The sequence below is a fragment of the Anas acuta genome, chromosome 5 (assembly GCF_963932015.1).
Source record: "Anas acuta chromosome 5, bAnaAcu1.1, whole genome shotgun sequence".
Taxonomy (NCBI): Eukaryota; Metazoa; Chordata; class Aves; order Anseriformes; family Anatidae; genus Anas; species Anas acuta.
Genome location: NC_088983.1, coordinates 2,313,643 through 2,331,041, shown reverse-complemented (window position 1 = coordinate 2,331,041; position 17,399 = coordinate 2,313,643).

The following is a 17,399-nucleotide window of genomic DNA, read 5'->3' as shown; positions in this document are numbered from 1 at the left end:
GAGATTATGCAGAAGCCAGAAAGGCCAGAAGATGTGCTGCTGCCTCATACAGCATCTAGCAACTGGCCTGCAAGTCCCTAGACCCAGACCTTTGTTACTTTAGCAGCAAGTTTTGCATGACTGATGAGTGGGGTACCCATCATGCGGATCCTGGGCTAGAAACCATCTAGAGAGGTTTGCCCAAACACTATCATTGGATCAATGTGCTGCTGCATCATTTGTGATGAATATAACTGCCAGCAAAAAGCATGCAGTGGATTTACAAGCAATGCTCTTGTGTAAATTCAGTCTTCCAACCTGTGATCATGTGGGCAAATCCATGACATTACAAACTTCAGACTCACCAACAGATCCAAAGCGCAGTAGAAGGTGAGCTGAATCCTGCCTTCAACGTGTTGTGACAAAGCATCTCAAAGATCATCCTTAACAAGGAACTGGACGTTCGCCGAGTTTGGCTTTCTCTATGAATTGCTTCAGGTTTCTGAGTTAAAGCTGGGATGTTATTTTAGCAAAGTGCAATCGGCAGATTTGTGGGGTTTAGTTATAGAGAGATTGATTAGGGAAAGGCACACAACAGCTAACTGGTGTTCAATTAGCTGGCAGAAATCTTTGTTAATCCTGCATTAAGCTGGTGGAGGCACCTGGCTTTCGACAAGAAGCACCGCAGTAAAGCCACCATATAGATTTTGCAGTGCTCATTCATTCTCTGCAGTGCTGTGGCTGACACAGCAAACTGTTGTGCCAGGAGCTGTACAAACCCATGGCAATGAAGCTCCTGTGATCTGAGCAAGAAAAGATGGATTCCTCTTGACTTATATTGTCATCTCCCTCTAATCCATGTTAATACCCTCAATTAATAGTCAATACGTGCCACCAAAATGTCAGAGAAGGAGGAGAGTCCCTTGAAATTTTGCTGGAGTAGAAAGGAACAGAAATAATGTGTGGGGGATTGGGGCAGAAGGGTTCAGGAAGGGAGAAGCCTACAAATAGAGGAAATAATAGTAATAGAGTTATGGGTGTAAGGCAGAAAAGGAAATAAAAGGGTTTGAGAAGAGGATGAGGAAGACGCGAGCTAAAGCAGACAGAGTGGCGTCTTTGGCTGGAAGGGGGAATTCACTCAACAGATGCCAGAATGTCGGGAGCTTCTTCCTTCCCCACACAGAGCCAGGTCCTTGTGGTGGCTGGGAGGTGCCTGCCCATTTTTCCACATAACCATTTTCTGTTAACCAGCCCCTAAACGATCCTGTGAGCTGCATGATACGATCTGGATCAAGCCAGACAATTTGCTCTCTGCGTGTTCCCCAAATTCAATTGATGCAGTTAATAGAAAGGTGAGAATACACCAAAGAGCAGCTTTCCTCCTAATTAAACCAAATTAGAACATATTTGATCATGGGAAGCCACCTGCTATTCCCTATCTCCTTAATGATTTTGTCAAATGCCTTCCCTTATTTCCCTGCGTTTGGAAATCGTTTGGTGCTGCGTGTGGAGCAAGGGGGCACTTGGAGCAGAGTCTTCGTGGTGGCTGTGTCTGCAGTGTCCTTCTGATGTCACCCCACCTCTGGCATCAGAAGGTGTCACCCCACCTCTGCTGGAGGCCCCGTGGGGCTGTCCACCCGCAGTCAGGTCTCCTGGCCATGTGGCTACTGCCAGCAATGCATAAACCTGTGTTCACAGTGGGACCGGAGCTGAATTTGGTGCACTTCCAATTCCCTGCCTGCCAGATTTAGCTCTGCAGCTGAGATGTTAGAGTTCAGCTATTTTTGGTCTGCAAATCCCTCAGGACGGAGCTCTTACCAGATTAGTCTTTTAGAGCTCTGCTTGAGCATCTTTGTCTATTAGTAGTAATATAAACTGAAACAGCCATAAACCTGCAGCCTTCCTGTATTCGTAGTGTGTTAACTTGATTTATTTTACTTTTTTGATAAGAACACAGCAGTCTCATCTTTGAGGAGTGGATCGATGATTTTTGGAGGTTGTATAGAGAAGTTTTCAGTCTGGTTTTGTTGAGACTCGTATCAAAATATTTCTGGCAGAGGCACAGTTCAAGGGGCTGTAATTCCACCACCCAAACACTGCTGAGGCCTGGGCCACTCCAGGCATTTAGCAGGAGCTATCGTTTTGATGGAATATTTGGAGAACAGGTCTCTCTCGGTACTGATAACAGAGATAAATAGGCAGTAGATTTTTTCCCTTCTCTTATTGCCCTTGTTTTCCATGAGGACCTTTGGATGATGTTCCCCCTGAGCTGTGTGAGCTACTGACATGACTGCACTTCAAGGCTTTCTTTGCCCGGCTTCTTTGGAGATGTTCTTAAATGATAATTTAGCTGAATGTGGGTATGCTCATCCATTTTTAAAGTTCCTCATTTTTAGAGTTCCTGCATTAAAAAAATATCTCTGAAATCACTTAAGTGACAGTAAAAGTGGCATAAGAAAAGACAAAATCAGAGCAATATTGATTCAGATGTTGATCTGTTGATTCAGAACCAAGGCATGTTCATTCTCTTCACTTAAAAAAAAGGCAAGAAAAGTTTGATTCCATTGCCATTAATGTTTTCTATTGGAAGATATAAGTGCTGACAATAAATACGCAAAACAACAATACCTGTTACAATTACAAATTGGAAATGAAATTATGTTTTATTCCAACTTTGATGTTGGATTTGCAGGAACTTTGGAAGTGGTATAATTTTTGCTTCCTATTTTCAGATTCTCTTATCTCCTCTTTAAAGCAAACCAAAATGAAACATCTAGGTTTGTTCTTGCATTGAAGAAGAGAAAAAAAATAGAATCAGAAAGTGAGGTCTGACCAATGAAACATGAAATGCTGCACCCAGGTTTATGCCAACAGCCTTTTATTTTCTGCATAACATAGGCAAAAGACACAGCTGTGCCCCATGACCTCCTTTTCCCAATGTAGATAGCAGAGCAGGGCAGGGAAATCTGCACAGACTCTGTTAGTAGCTGAAGAAAGTTATAATAGAGTGGTAAGAGCATCCATGACATGTCCCATTGCTTGATTCACAACTATTTATACAATATAGCCATGTTACAAGAGTCCTGCATACAGTTACACTGGTGACTCTGCAGGTTCACCCATTTTGCCATGATTTTTTTTCCTTCCCCAAGGTAAGAAGATGTTGTAATATGACAAGTGGCAACAGCTTGCCACAGATAAGAGGGAGGAAAAGAGTTAATATGAGTTTTGACAGCTTACTTTGTGTTTATGATTGATATGTTGTGCTTCTAAGAGTGTTAAGCTGTAACAGTTTTGTTAAAAGAAGGTTTCAAGCAGTGGATTTTTATGAACTTTTATATGCAACTTTATTCCCTTGTTGACTTAATGAAAGGGGTAGAAGACTGCAATGTGTTAAGAAGCCTCATTTGCCTAATTGCAGTGTGCTTTATGGTGCCATCATGCTGCTCTAGGTACCTGGAGTCAAAAGGAGACATATGGGCTTCTCCTCTGTCACTGTGCTGTGATAGGAGAAGCAAATTGAGATCAAAGGATGTCTTAATGTGACGGTTGCGTCCCATCTTGCATCTTGTATTGCTTCAAGGTTACTCCGGGGCTGGATGTCCTGAAGTTACACTTGACCTAAGCACAAGTTATTAGAGTTAAAACGAGGTGTAATTCAGTATTTTGTTATTTGGGACAGCCATACAAATGATTCAGTGATTTTATTATTATTATTATTTTTTTTTTCTGAGCTCAAGCACTCTAATCCGTATGTCTGCTTCTACAGCCTGGCAGTGACACAGATCAGTCTGTGCTTATAATCACAGACAGAGGCCTCTTATCTTCCATCACCGACTTCTTTTCCTTGATTCCTCGACTTTATTTTCTTTAACCATTTCTGAGCTTGAACCTGGGTTTTTCTCTTTCATCGTGGTGAAGCCCAGGGTTTATAAATCCAGATACATTGTCCTTTTCCTTTCTTCCTAGCTGGATACTGTTCGCTTGGGGTGTTTGAGTAGATCAAACAGTGGCATCACACCACCAGAGGAAATGGCAAGGTGGAAAGATTAAAAGACAGTGTGAATAGCAGGCAGGGCAGTGATGGCTTCATCAGATGAGAAGGAAAGATGCCAGTGATAGATGATGACAGCTCGTGTGTTCCTTCAGCAGCATGACACTAGTGAAGTTTTGTTGTTCTCACTGTGATTTTTGTAAGAGAAAACTTTGGTTGAAGCAGACAACACAAAACAACAACAACAGCAACAAAATAAGGAGAAAGAGGAAGAGGGAGGAGGGAAGGCTGGAGCTCTCAGTCAGTCATTACTCATGTGAAGAAACTGCAACATTTTATGGGCTTTCATTTGCAGCTCGTGTTCTTTCCTGAGCCGTCTTGCTTTCCTTCCACTATTTCTATTGCCATCCAAATTGAAGACTGAACTATTTCCATTATGAGGTGAGTGGCATATAGTTTTTCTCTTTCACATGCAACAGATTCCCCATGCAAGGCCATTTTACAATCATAAGAGGCTCCTTGGAGTCCTTCTTTGATATATCACATTGTGTCCCCAATAAATCCTACCAAGCATAGCTCTCCAGAAGCATCTCACTCTTTTGCTCAAGGCTTCAATGCATCATATTCAAATACATTTGTCTGAATTTGCTCAGCACTAAGGATTTGTTACATATTTTTGTGACATTATATTAACAATTGATTTAGGAACATTTCATGTCGGAGCACATCAGCCGCTTAATGTGAGTGCAACTCTACTGCTGGAATATCTCATGAGCTATGTTAATGTGAACTGGTCTTTTGAATAGCTCTGTCTCCCAGCTACCACGCCGTATGACTTTCAGTAGCTATAAAAATAAACAAACAATGCCCCTGGTAAAGCAGCATAAAAATTGCAGAGGTTCCAAAATCCCTATTTACGCATTTGAAACAGAGCGGTAAATACTCCCCATTCCCCAACGACACCTGTAAAAAAGAAAGACGAAGCACAACAAAGTGATTCCAGAGAGGTTACCGAGACCAGTGGCTTAGCAGGGACAGGCAGCAGAATTTTTCAGAGGCAGACATCTGACCTTGATATTAATACAAATGGGAAGCTCAGAGAAAGGTTGCAGAAGGTCCTGGTTCACAGCAAGATAATTGCTGTACAACCTGATATTTTTCTGTTGCTTCTTCCCTAAATACAAAGGAATATTAAAAAAAAAAAAAAAAAAAAGAAGAAGAAGAAAAAGAAAAGAGAAAGTTTTGAGATGCATGGTGTAATGCCATCTCCCAGAAGAAAAGGATGGATGTGTCTCATCACTGGAGACGCTACTTTAGACTGAGCAAAACTCTAGCAAACACTTCAAAACCATCATGAAGCCCCTGTGATTCCATGCATTGGATGAGCTTTATAGTCACATTTAATGACAAATTACATTTCCTAGTCTTCCATATAACACCATCATGGGTAAATGTTATGCATAAAATCACATACCAGTGAGTAAAAATACTGTAATTTTAGCTTTGGGGCAGCATACCATATATTCCCCATTGGGCTGTGTACGTTCAGCAGGACTGTAATGTTCTCGAACCTTCCCAGACTGTTTTTCCCACTTTTGGGAAGAGTTACACAGACTGCAGCACAGGGAGTGGAACTTCATTTCCTTCCCAGTAAAAATCAAAGAGAAGTCTGGCAAAAGAAAAGAGGGAAATTAGGTAGACTTTTTGACATGCAATGGGCATGGCAAAATGACAGCATCAGGACCAGTAATGACAACCTTCCTGCTGTCCGTTCCCTCCCAAGGAGCATCACCGAAGGTGAAAATAAGCTGAAGGTTGTCATGGCTAGCGGGGTGTTAAGTCAGGCCATCAACTTGAGTTTTGTTAACACTCTAGTCAGGAGGAAAAAAAAAACCTTGTGCTTGTACTGAACTTTGATCACCTGCAGGCAACAGACCCAGACTCATCCGACTCTGGTGCTTCTCCATGCAGGTAAAGGAGATTTGCAGTATCGTAATGGCAGTGGTTGCTGTTGTGAAAGATACAGACTGCAGAGCATCTGAGGAATTTGGGCTGTGCAGCTATGAATATTTCAGACTCAGAATGCACAGCACAGCATAATCTTAGAAACCGACCAAACCAAAAATCCTATACGAAAGTTTAATTAGGGGAACAAATGAATATTTTGGTGTATATCCAAATAGGAATGTCTTCATTATCAGTGTCTTTTGTGCCAGCATCCCTGAGGCCATTACACAGGATAAAATTGATGGGCATTTAATACTGCTTCAGCCCTAGAGTATTCAGTCTGTACAAGCTAACATTTCAGTTGCTTTTTTTGCTACTTCCTCATTAAAGCCTTTGGTTGACACTTACAAAAGTTCTTTGTCTTGCCTGCATTAAATGAACACGGATTTGGCTGCCACCAGCAGAATTTGCAGTGTTATGAAGTTTGCGGACATCACCTAAAACAACCCGGACAATTTTGGTTTGAAGATAGCGCTGCAAGGTCTGTGTTTAGCAGTTCCAAGTGTATAGAGAAACAAGCAATCATTTGGAGCCTTGTATATGCCTGAGTATTACAAGATTGGGTGGGAATAATGGGGAAACACAGCATAATCAGCCTGGAAAATGACTCCCGAGCATTCTTTCTTTTCTTTTTTTTTTTTTTTCTTCCTTGAAATGAACTTCAGGAGGCACTACATAAGAAATAATGGTAATGTGTTTTTCACAATAAAACAGGCTAATATCACCCTGGGATGTATAATACAGAAGAGCAATCTGTTGTGTAGGAGGTAGGTCTCTTGAGACGAAGCAGCCATCTGAAATCCACGCTAGTGCTTTCATTAACCTGAGATGAGAAGTTCGGGACTGTCTGTGGCCTGATTCTCCCTAGCGCGGAGCACCCACTCTTTTTGGCAGAGATGCTCACCTGCTCCCATCACCAGGCCAGAGGTCCCTGTTTGCTCTGTTGGGCTGTTAAGGACCCCAGGCTGCATTTCCTGATCTGATATTTCTACGCTGGACAGGAAACATATGAGGCAGTTTGATGCAGTGAAGGGTCAGGGAAGTGTAAAGTCTTTTTGTTGTTGTTGTTCCAAAATGGAATTTCTATTAAGATCTTTTCTGTCATAGCTACTGAACAATCTGCAAAGTCGCAGACAGTAATTTCAGCAGTGGCTGGGCCTTGTTGGGGTTGGGCAACTGGTGTAAAAAGGCACTGACCTGAGGACTTTGGGAGGGATACACGGCGGATTCTCTGGGAAAGAAGTTTTGTCTGGAGCATCTCCAGAGTGGTTTGTTCCTTGTATCTTAGCTTTGGATGAATCAGCTCCTGAAACTCTCTGCCACCCTTCTGTACAAGGGGAGGCTAGGTACGTGGTTGTGATTAGATGCTTGAGTTTTAGAGACTAAAAGCCATGAAGGATTAGTTCTACTGAAAGAGTAGCAGATAAGGCACCAGTCAAGATTCCAGCTTCTCCACTGCTAATAGTTTTCATTGGTTTTGCCCCAAAGCTTTTTCCTTCTGTAGTGTTTCTTCTGTAGTGCCGAATTTATTCCTTCTGTAGTGCCAAATTCCACAGCCATGGGAGGAAATGCAGGTGTCACCTACAGGTCCTCTCAAAACAGAAATTCACGCTCTTCAAGCCTTAAGATTTCTGCCCTGAGAAATTTGTCTCTCTTTACAGGAGACAGTAGTGAATACCTGCCTCCCCCCTTCAGTTATTAAAGGTATTTGTGCCACTTCACCACCTCTCATTTTCCTGGTCTCCGCTATTGGAAACAACTTGTGCTCTTATACACACAGAGCAGACGTTCCAAAAGGATTTCCCCCAGAGATGAGAGTTTTCCTTCTTGTTTCAGGCCTGCTTCAATCCCCACCAAGTCTCTGACACAGCATTACGTGCTGTAGCTCCTGAGTCCCTTGGGAAGTGACTTAAATTGCCAACCACCTATTAATGCAAGATGGACACGTTAAAAGCCTCACAGAGGCTGTGCAGTGTCTGAGTTTTGTTTCAGCCCAGGGAGTTTTGCATGCCAGGGAGCTTTGCATGCCACAACGGGCTGCGTGGAGGCAGGACACACACTGCTGCCATTCAGTGCCATGATGGATGGAACAGCAGGGCTGATTTACGATCACCCGTGTCACACAGACATTTGCCCTTGTCCCTGAGCTATGAAAGGCTGTAAGAATAAAGGAGATAAATGGCAAAGTACTGCAGCTGCAGAAATAATTACCTTCCAGAAATGTAAAAACAAACCATTTTTCCCCCTATCCCTTTCAAAACTGATTCTTTAGCACTAGATATTGGCAAGAAGAGCCTGGCTTTTTAGCATGCCACTCACAGAAATGGTAACAAACTGTAGTTTTTCACCCTGGGCATCCAATCTACAGCCTCTAACAACTAAGCACCTCTTTGTTGCTGAAAAAGTCTTCCCAAACTCTTATGGGTGGATAACAACTTGGTAACAGTCGTCTGTCTGACACAAAAGTTTTGCTAGAGTGGATCAATACAGATATCTCTGTGCTAGTAAATGGAATTGGAGACCTGCCTCTGCCTCCTGGGCAACGTCCCTGCCCTGTGCTGTTGTCTGAGCAGTGTTAGAGCCCTGTCTGGGAAAGCACTCTTTGGAGCAGACCAAAGGAAATCCACCTCCAATTAAGAAGCACAGATGATTATGGCCCACGTCTTGACTTTGTGCTTGTGTGTTTTTTCATTTAGCAGGATGTCATTTCATTTAGCCAACAGTACAAAGTTATGATTTTTCAGCTTGTTCCTCTTACACCATTCATATCTAATTATTTTTTTTTTCTTTTATTATGATTATCATGATTTGTGCTTTAAGCAAGGAAGGTGCTCCATGCTAATCATCTTATTAGGACGCAACGCAGGCAAATTGGTACTATTCCCAGCCTTGCACTAAGTCAGCTTAATGAATGGAGCACCCACCAGTGGAGCTCTTGTATACTGGGGTCATCATCAAAACGGAGCAGATGTTTCAAGTCTTGACTGCAGGAAGGGTTCTGGCTCCCAGCTTTCACAGCACTTTTCTGGATGAAAACAAACAGTTTTGGCTGGCATCTGGCAGTAACAACATCTGGCTGGCCATAAATTCTGTTATTGGGCTTGCAGCTGGTGGCAGTGGGAAGGCAGTGAGCAGGTGGGGCTGGCCCTGCACAGCTCTCATGCCCATAGCTCCAACCCCATCCTACCCTAATGAACCACAGCCCAGGGGCAGCACACGTAGTTGGGGAGCTCTGGTGTGGACCCTATGGAGCAATGCCTGAGCACTTTTATCTGGCAGGAGTAGGGAGAAGGAAATGGGACCAAAGGAAGACTGGTGGTGGGGAGGACGCACCTCCAGGCTGGGAAGTCATTACCACACCGGAGTCCTCTTCCTTCTCCTCCTCTTTCTGAAATTTAGAGGAAAACTTGTTCATGTCCTTTAAGAAGCATCCTTAGAACTGTGTTTTGGATTCTGGATTATGGAGGGGTGGAGATGTCTCCTCAGCAGACCTTTCCTGAGCTTCAGCAAAGCTGCAGAGATGCACTCCTCTGCTTGGTATCTCCTTAGGACTAGCTTGAGGCAACTTCTTGCCTTATGTACCAGGATTTTAGAGTTGCCTTTCTTGAGTGCCTGATTTTCATCATGCAGAGCAGAATATCCCAGGCTTTGTGTTCCACTGCATGAGACGTGGCAGTGTGTTTTAGTGGATTTGTCTCGTAAGTCAGATTTTCCATGAGCAGTCTCCAGTTTGGTGCTCCTTGATTTCTGGGTGCACATCCTGAGCCCCTGGTGGTGAACTTACACAACTGCCAAGCACTTACAGCTGCATGCAGAGTCCCAGCCCCAGAACACGTTGATAATGCTGAGTAACCTAAAAGTACTGTAACTGATGTTTCAGAAACAATGTTGGCAATTAGTGGAGACTTTCGACCTTGAGCGCTCTATGCAGCTGCTCTCAGTTTGTAAAAGCATCCCTCCTTCACACAGAAAATTCATTGGGGAGGTAAATACATTTGATTTTTTGAACAGAGTTTGAGGAGCACACAATAACTAAGGATTCAGAGGATACATTGAAAAATACTAAAAAGCAAAATATTGATTTTCTCTTATTAAGGCAATGGCCTCCATTCTGTGTGCAAGGAATGAGCCAGAGGACCTGGGAATAATGAAAAAGTATGAAGAAATTAAAAATGGCATCAGAAACAGCTCCACATGGAGGCTAGATCTGCATATGCAACTTTATCTCTTATCTTTCCTTAATTTTTACATTTGGCATTATATCATTGACAATTTATTTATTTATTTTGTAAATAAGATCCACAGATGCTCACTAAATCAGCATGCATTTAATGTAGTCTTTTGTAGTGACCATTGCATTTGTGGCTTAAAATGCACTTTCATTGTTAAGCTCTTGAAAGCAATGCCTAACAAACATCAGCAGCCGAATGATTTCAATTAACAGGAAAAATGGGACTGGTCTTTTGCTGAAGGACATTTTCTCCCTAAGATGCTTTTCTCTTCTACAGAAAGGGATTGTATAAATGTGGCAAAAGCTCCCATTTCTAGGAGATATAATTAAGATAGTCAAACCATCCAGCCATCAGTGAAAGAGACCATTTTTTCTCTTCAACCCACTAATGCTTTGGGCAGAGACACCCATTTATAAGGGCAAGTCAAGATTTTGATTCGACTAAGCCCTGTTAAGCCCTATCAGAAAAAAAAAAAATAAAAAAAATTGCTTGGCTTTGGCCAGAGTGGGCAAGCCATGGTGCTGATATTCAGGGGAGCTGGGAGGTGCTCCTCACTGCAACCCAAAGCAGCTCTTTGGAGTGGGAGGTTCAGGGAAAACCACCATGAACTGTGAAACAGCATTGTCTCTTCCTTTCATTTTTGGAGATACCAAGGAAGGGAGTGCTAAGGGTAGATGTGTAGTGTGTGCTCAAGGTGAAAATGGACACAGACTGGCTTAAAAGAGGTTGGCTGGATAAGGAAAATCTCCTTGGGACAGGAAGCTCCTGGTTGGCACAGAACTGCCTGTATCTTCTGCCATGGGAGGTCTGTATGGGTGTCCTCCAGGCAGCTGCATGCTGCAGTCCTTGACCACCCTGAGAGTCCTTATCTGACTCTAATATCCCTGAGGATGCTTGAATTTGTGGCATTTTGCATACGACCATCGTCTCCCCACGAACAGAAAGAAGGGGACTGAGTGATGTGTTCTCTGGTTGTTGTCATGCCGTATAGGACTGGGTCAACATTTCATCTGAGACTAAAATCAGGTGGAGACTCTGACCTTTTGCCAACCCGGCCAGATATCTCAGTTATGCCCATGGTTCCCAGAAGCCAGAAAAGGGGTGGGGTACTCCATGATGCCAGAAACCACGTCCACACTGAGGTCATTTGATATTGGTGCAAGTACCTGGGCTTTGGGGAATGGTCTGGGTTTGCTTATCTGTGCACCTGGTTCTTTCCTACACTCTCTCTTTATCTCAAGGCTACATTGCTAATAAGAGCTTCAATACATCTTTTTAATTTCTCTTTCTAAACAATATGATCTTGGCCTTTGGGGCATTAAGAAGAAAATATTAATTAAACCAACTTCCATATGGAAATACAATCTCCCTGTATAATTTTCATAGATTAAATCCATACGGAGAGCAAAGAATGTTATCACCATGAGGAATGTGACATCAGATCGCTACTGATATGAGCCACATAAAAGAAAAACAATACGGGTGTGAAAATGAAACCCTTTGGGATTCCTTGGTTTGAACATGAAAAAATAGAGAAGACGGATTTTTCTTTGGCTGTGCTAGAAATTACAATGCACTGTAGTTTTGAAAGAGGTTAGAAATAAACCATGGCACTGACAATTTCCAGAGGAGGGGGAGAAAGCACAGTGTTGTACCTCTGCTTCATCCAGGTGATGAGTTATGAGCTAGCAATGTTAGCAGTATGGCTTTTGCACCTGAAGCACTGAATTATTGAGAGTTAATCCACGAGGCACAGCCTCATATGCTTGCACATCCCAAAGTCTCACTGCTGTATCGTTACTGTGAGGTGATTGCAGCAGCAGCAGACCTCTTGCTTTCCAGCCCAAGTAACTTGAAGACAATTTGTGCCTTATGTTTGAATAGCAGTAACGATGTGATCTAAAGGAACAGATGTTGCTGTCCTCGGTGAAATTTCATCTCTGCATACAAGTTTATGGAAGACGTGAGTGACTTCGTGGATATGGGCTCTGCTTAATACCTTAACACGTGCCTTTATAGCAGTAATATCGCCTGTATACACCCAGGCGAAGCAGCCTTTAATAGCTCCTCTGAATCAATAACTCTTAGTCCTATTTGTGCACTAGGTGGGAAGCCTTGGCTTTAGCAAAGCTTGGGAATCCCATCTCTAGCAAGGTGTCTGGTCACCTACTGAGCTTCTTCTGCTGTGAAGTGCTTTGTTCTGTCTCTAGAAAACCCATTAGCTATTTATTTATTTATTTTTGTAGTGGCTATTTTACGCATGTTAAACATCTTAACATCTAAAGTAAATCCAAGCACAGAAGCACAGTGTTATCAAAATAGTGTTAGTGGAGGGAGCCTACAACTAGGTCAGGTGAACTGAAAAGGATTATTTTTCACCCATGTTAGGTTCAGCAAAAGGAAAAAAAAAAAAGAAAAAAGAAAAAAACAACCAAAGAATCACCCTGACTTTCTCGTATCTTCTGAGGAAATGAGCATTCGTCCTTCATCCTTCTAGGCTACATATGCAAGCTAGCAAATCACTTAGTCTCTGCAAACTGATTTCCAGTCTGCTGCCAGTTTTTGGCTGTTTTGTCTACTTGTGATGTCTACCAGAAGGCTGGCCTCTTTTGGTGGCTGTGTTAGATCTGAGCATGGCACATAAAAACCACTGCTTTCTGCTTCAGGCACAGTTTTGACTCCAATAAGCGAGTATTCACAGAAAGTGAACTTCCTTGATGTGTCCATTTATTCTGAGATTATCCCATGTGTACTTTGTGCTTTTGATAAATCCTTGCCTGTTTCCAAAAGGACATTAAAAGATCGGACAACTTCAATGTAAATATAAATGTGGCTAGCCTGGGCACTGAAAAATCCTCACGGTATCTGAGCTAATTATGGAGAATTTAGCTCACAGAGGTTCAAAAACATTAGCCATGCATTCGTTATAGCTGTGCACAGCAAGGCAGATGTACAGTCGTCTGGTTATTACGTGGCTGAATAGTAGCTGCCATTTGATTACAAAGCTGTAGACAGAAGCGCATCATCTAAATAACTTTGTAATCAGTCCTCTGCCTCAGTTTGGTCTGATTAAAATTGCTGTACAAGTATCTTGCCTTTCACACTTTTTTTTTCCCCAAGGAAATTTTTAGGGACCACTGCAAATGGAGATATTTTTAAACATCCAAGGTTTGCTCTGTGAGGTTGGGAAGGGGAAGATGCTGTTGCCCCTATGTTTGAACGTGTTAAGTGCTATTGAACGTTTGCAGAGGGAAGGCAGAAAAGTGTGAGCAGAACTCAACAGAGCAAAGGCTCCAGACTCATTGCAAGCCCTTATGCTCCTTGGTGAATTTAGGTGTGAATCACACCCTCCTTTGCAGTTCCTAGGATCCTGATTTGTGTGTTTGCCTGTGGAATCAGCTCCTCTGTGGAGCTCTGGCTCTCCAGCTTCCAGAGAAGCCCCTGCATGGTACCTTCTGTTGAGCTCTGTGCAGAACCAGGCTTCAGATAGCAGAGGGTTTGCCCCACAGTTTTTGACCTCTTTTGAACGGAGAGAAATTGTTCCCCTATTTCTGTATTCTTGGCACCGCTCCTTTCCCTGAAACAGCCGAAGACTTTGCTGGAGCTCTGCTTTCCGCTTAGCTGCTGCTTGCACACAAGGTCATGTCGTGTATGTTGTGGAAGTCACAAGTCCTTCATTTACTGCAATATATCTATGTAAATAAAAGACAACTGCGGAGTTACATACGGATCATAACAATTACGGGGAGCAAGCTGCAGAAGAGGCAATCTGCTCGAGGTGTTCAGTGAGTCTGGAAGTGCTCAGTCGGTAATACCTGTAATAAATAATGCCAAATCTGGCAATAGCTTTCCCTCTCATTTTAGCATCAAAGCTGTCGTTAGAAGCTTTCACACAAAGACAAAAAATACAGCCTAATGTTCTCTGCTTTTTAGCAGTGCTCTTCCACTAACGTTGTACCGTGTCCAAACAATGCAGCTTTCCCTCCTCTTGCCAGTTGTCCCAGGTCCTCTACCTGACGTTTGATTTAAAATATTGATGAGAAATTGAACGTCTGTTTGATATTTTTAAAACCAGCTGAGGTGCATCAGCTAGCACAGGATTCGCAGGTGCCTCTTGCCAAAGCCAGCTCACCATTTCTGAGCACCTTTTCCTGCCCAGGGATTTTAAAAGAGAAGCTGGCAGTTTTTAGCAGCTCAGCTTGCAGCCTGCTGAAGTCTCTGCTTTGAGAGAAAGAGGGGGGGCCCAGGTGTGGGTTGCAGATGTCCTGCAGGTCATCACAGGAGCCTGGCAGGTTGTGCTGAGGACCAGGAGAGCTGCCTCAATGCTGTGCTTTGGTCTTGAACTTGATGAAAGTGGCAGTGCCAATCACTTGTCCTGTTATGATTTCATTTCACACCCCCACACCACCCAAACCAGAGTCCTCTGCCTGCACACGGCACTCAGCTCCCACCCGAGCTTCAATAGCAGCATCCAGTCCCTGGGGGCTCTGCTGGGACATGGGCACAACAAAAACTCCTCAGTGCTGGTCCTCTGAGTCAGGGACCCACTGGGTTCTTCTGGTAGGATACCTGATCTTCTCTGAATATCTTCCAAAAGACTTGAGAATGCTTTAAAGAACCATTACAGGAGAAAACTACTTTGGAAAGTTTCACTAGCAACACCTAAACCTTGTGCAACTCATGACTTGTTGGCAGTCTGTATATACATTTGAGCACCTGACTCCAATCTTGTGCATTTAGATAAAACACCACGATGGCCAGCATGAAATATAAGCTGTCTTCCAGAGAAGCAGCATTTCCAAAGGTTTCGGTGACATGTAGGGTTCCTTGTCCTTATCCCACATAACAGATACTTGACAATTATACTTGACAGTTGTTATTAACTAAGCCACAACACAAAGCATCTTTTTATGGGTGCTCATGTCACCTCTTAGGTTAAGAGGCTAAGAGAAATATGAAAGGTTGTGGTCTCAAAAATAAGAAATATTTCACCTTTTCAGATGGTTTCTAAGGCATCCATGCCTTGCACTCTTCATCTAATTTTCCTGCTGTCAGTTTATTTTCAACCCCCACAGAAGCACAGGTTGTGTCACGGGGGTGGCCTCAGGTTGTGTGCTGGTTACACAAACCATCGGAGCCCAGTTCCACAGGGGGCTGCTCCTCCCATGTCCCCACTGCTCAACGTTTTTGCCAGGATGACTGCGTTTTGCCCAGGGCTCAGATGATATTGTTACTTGCCATCCAAGCCTGCTCGCTGAAGTGCTCCTCTAAATAGAAGTCGAGGTTTCTCTTGCCTGTGCGCTTCCGTGCTCAGGGTTTTACTGTTCCAAGGTCAAGGGAATTCGCTCTACTACAGGGATATTAATGTGTTCACTTCAAGGATAGAGGAGAGGATTTAAATAAAGTTGGAAAAACTCCCCTCCTGGTGCAGCACATTATTAGAACTGAATCTGAACTGAGCTTTTCTTTCCCTTTTTTTTTTTTTTTTTTCCTATTCAAATGAGTGCAAAAGCTAATTAAATGCAGATCTTCATTTTCAGACATTTTCAGATTCCTCCAAAGACAGGAATGAGAAGTATAAAAACACAGAGAAATTCAGGAGCTGTCACATAAGTTGGGACAGGGATTAAAATATTACCAAATCTGACTCAATTGTTCCAAGCAGCACTTGAAATCTGTTTCTCTGAAAGTTTCTGCTGCTTAAACCAAGAAACATACAGTGGAGCTTGGCTTTGATTAAAAAAAAAGAAAAGAAAAAAAAAGAAAAAGAAAGTTTCAAGAAATCTCTTCCATAGAAGGAGCTTGGATAGGAGAAATAAATTAAGTTTCTGAACTAAGAGTCAAGTAAGAACTGCAGAGGCTTTCTTTTCTCTGAAAAAAATGTGATGATAAATCAGCTTTGTTACCACTTCTGAAAATTTTGTTTTAATATTTGAAGACCTGATTTTGAAAATGGTAAGAGCACGATAAACAAGATGTTATTTTTCACACAGCTCACCTGAACTGGGTTAGTGAGAGTCTCATGGGGAAGATAATTTGCTCGAGCTACTCAGCTGAGGTTTTCAAGTTGCCTGGGAGGGTCCAGGCAATGATCTGAAGCCTGGGTGCTTCTTTTCAGTGAAATCTGTCTTTGAACCTCTAGAGCACCCCCAGCTAATGATCCTGCACCCTCAAAGCCAGTCAGGATCATAGCTTTTTGATGCATTTCTTCTACCTGCAGTTCACCAACACATTTTTACTTTCTGATCCTACGGTGAGCAGACATTTGCAACCTCTACAAGACCAACGCCAAGCTGTTGTATGGCACAATATCCTGTGCTCAGCTTCCTCCAGTGCTCATCCATGAACAACAGCTCAGGGTTCCTGAACGGGTGTTATACGACCAGAGGAAATCTCCATCTCATTCTTTACAGCCTCCAAAACTTTCTGGCCTTGGTCCCTTCACAGAGTGAGCTTCCAGACCTTGCCTCTTCTTGTCTTTGTTCCCTTGCGTATTGGAAGGGTCACCTGGATGCTCTCTTTGCTCCCTGGTGTCCCCAGCAGTCCCGCAGGAACTGCCTCTCACACAGCTCCCTGCTCCCAGCTGCACAACCCAGCATTATTCTCCTAATGGACAAGCCCACCCTGTACCTCTATCTAATGAAAAAAAAAGGCCAAAGGGAATTTTAATGGGCTCCTTTATACCTTTCATTGTTCTGAAGCAATCTTATTCAGACAGGCTCTTGGAAGAATTTCTGTTAGCTCTAGAGGATCAATTACAATGAAGAGATGATTAAAGAATAGATAAAGGTTTTTAATAAATTATAAACTTCCCGCAGAAGTGCTTTAACAAAATTAAGTTATGATAGTGGTGATATGATACTGCATTATGATCATTTCCCATTTGTGAATAGGAGATTAGATGAAGATTAGTGAAACATTGGAGACATAGGAAATGTGAAGTTAAGGTCCAAATGTGTAAGAATACTGCAGAGACAATAGAAATCATGTTAAAATAATAATAAAAAATACTTAGTTCATACAGCACCTGCCTTATTAACCAAAATTTCTGTGAATTAGTTCTTGGTCAGCATGATACTTGCAAACACTTTGAGCTTTTAATATTTAAAATGAAAGTGTTGCTGGACACAGACTTAAGGTGACATAGTACTGTTCTTTTCTCAACAAGATAAATGTGAATTTTGAAG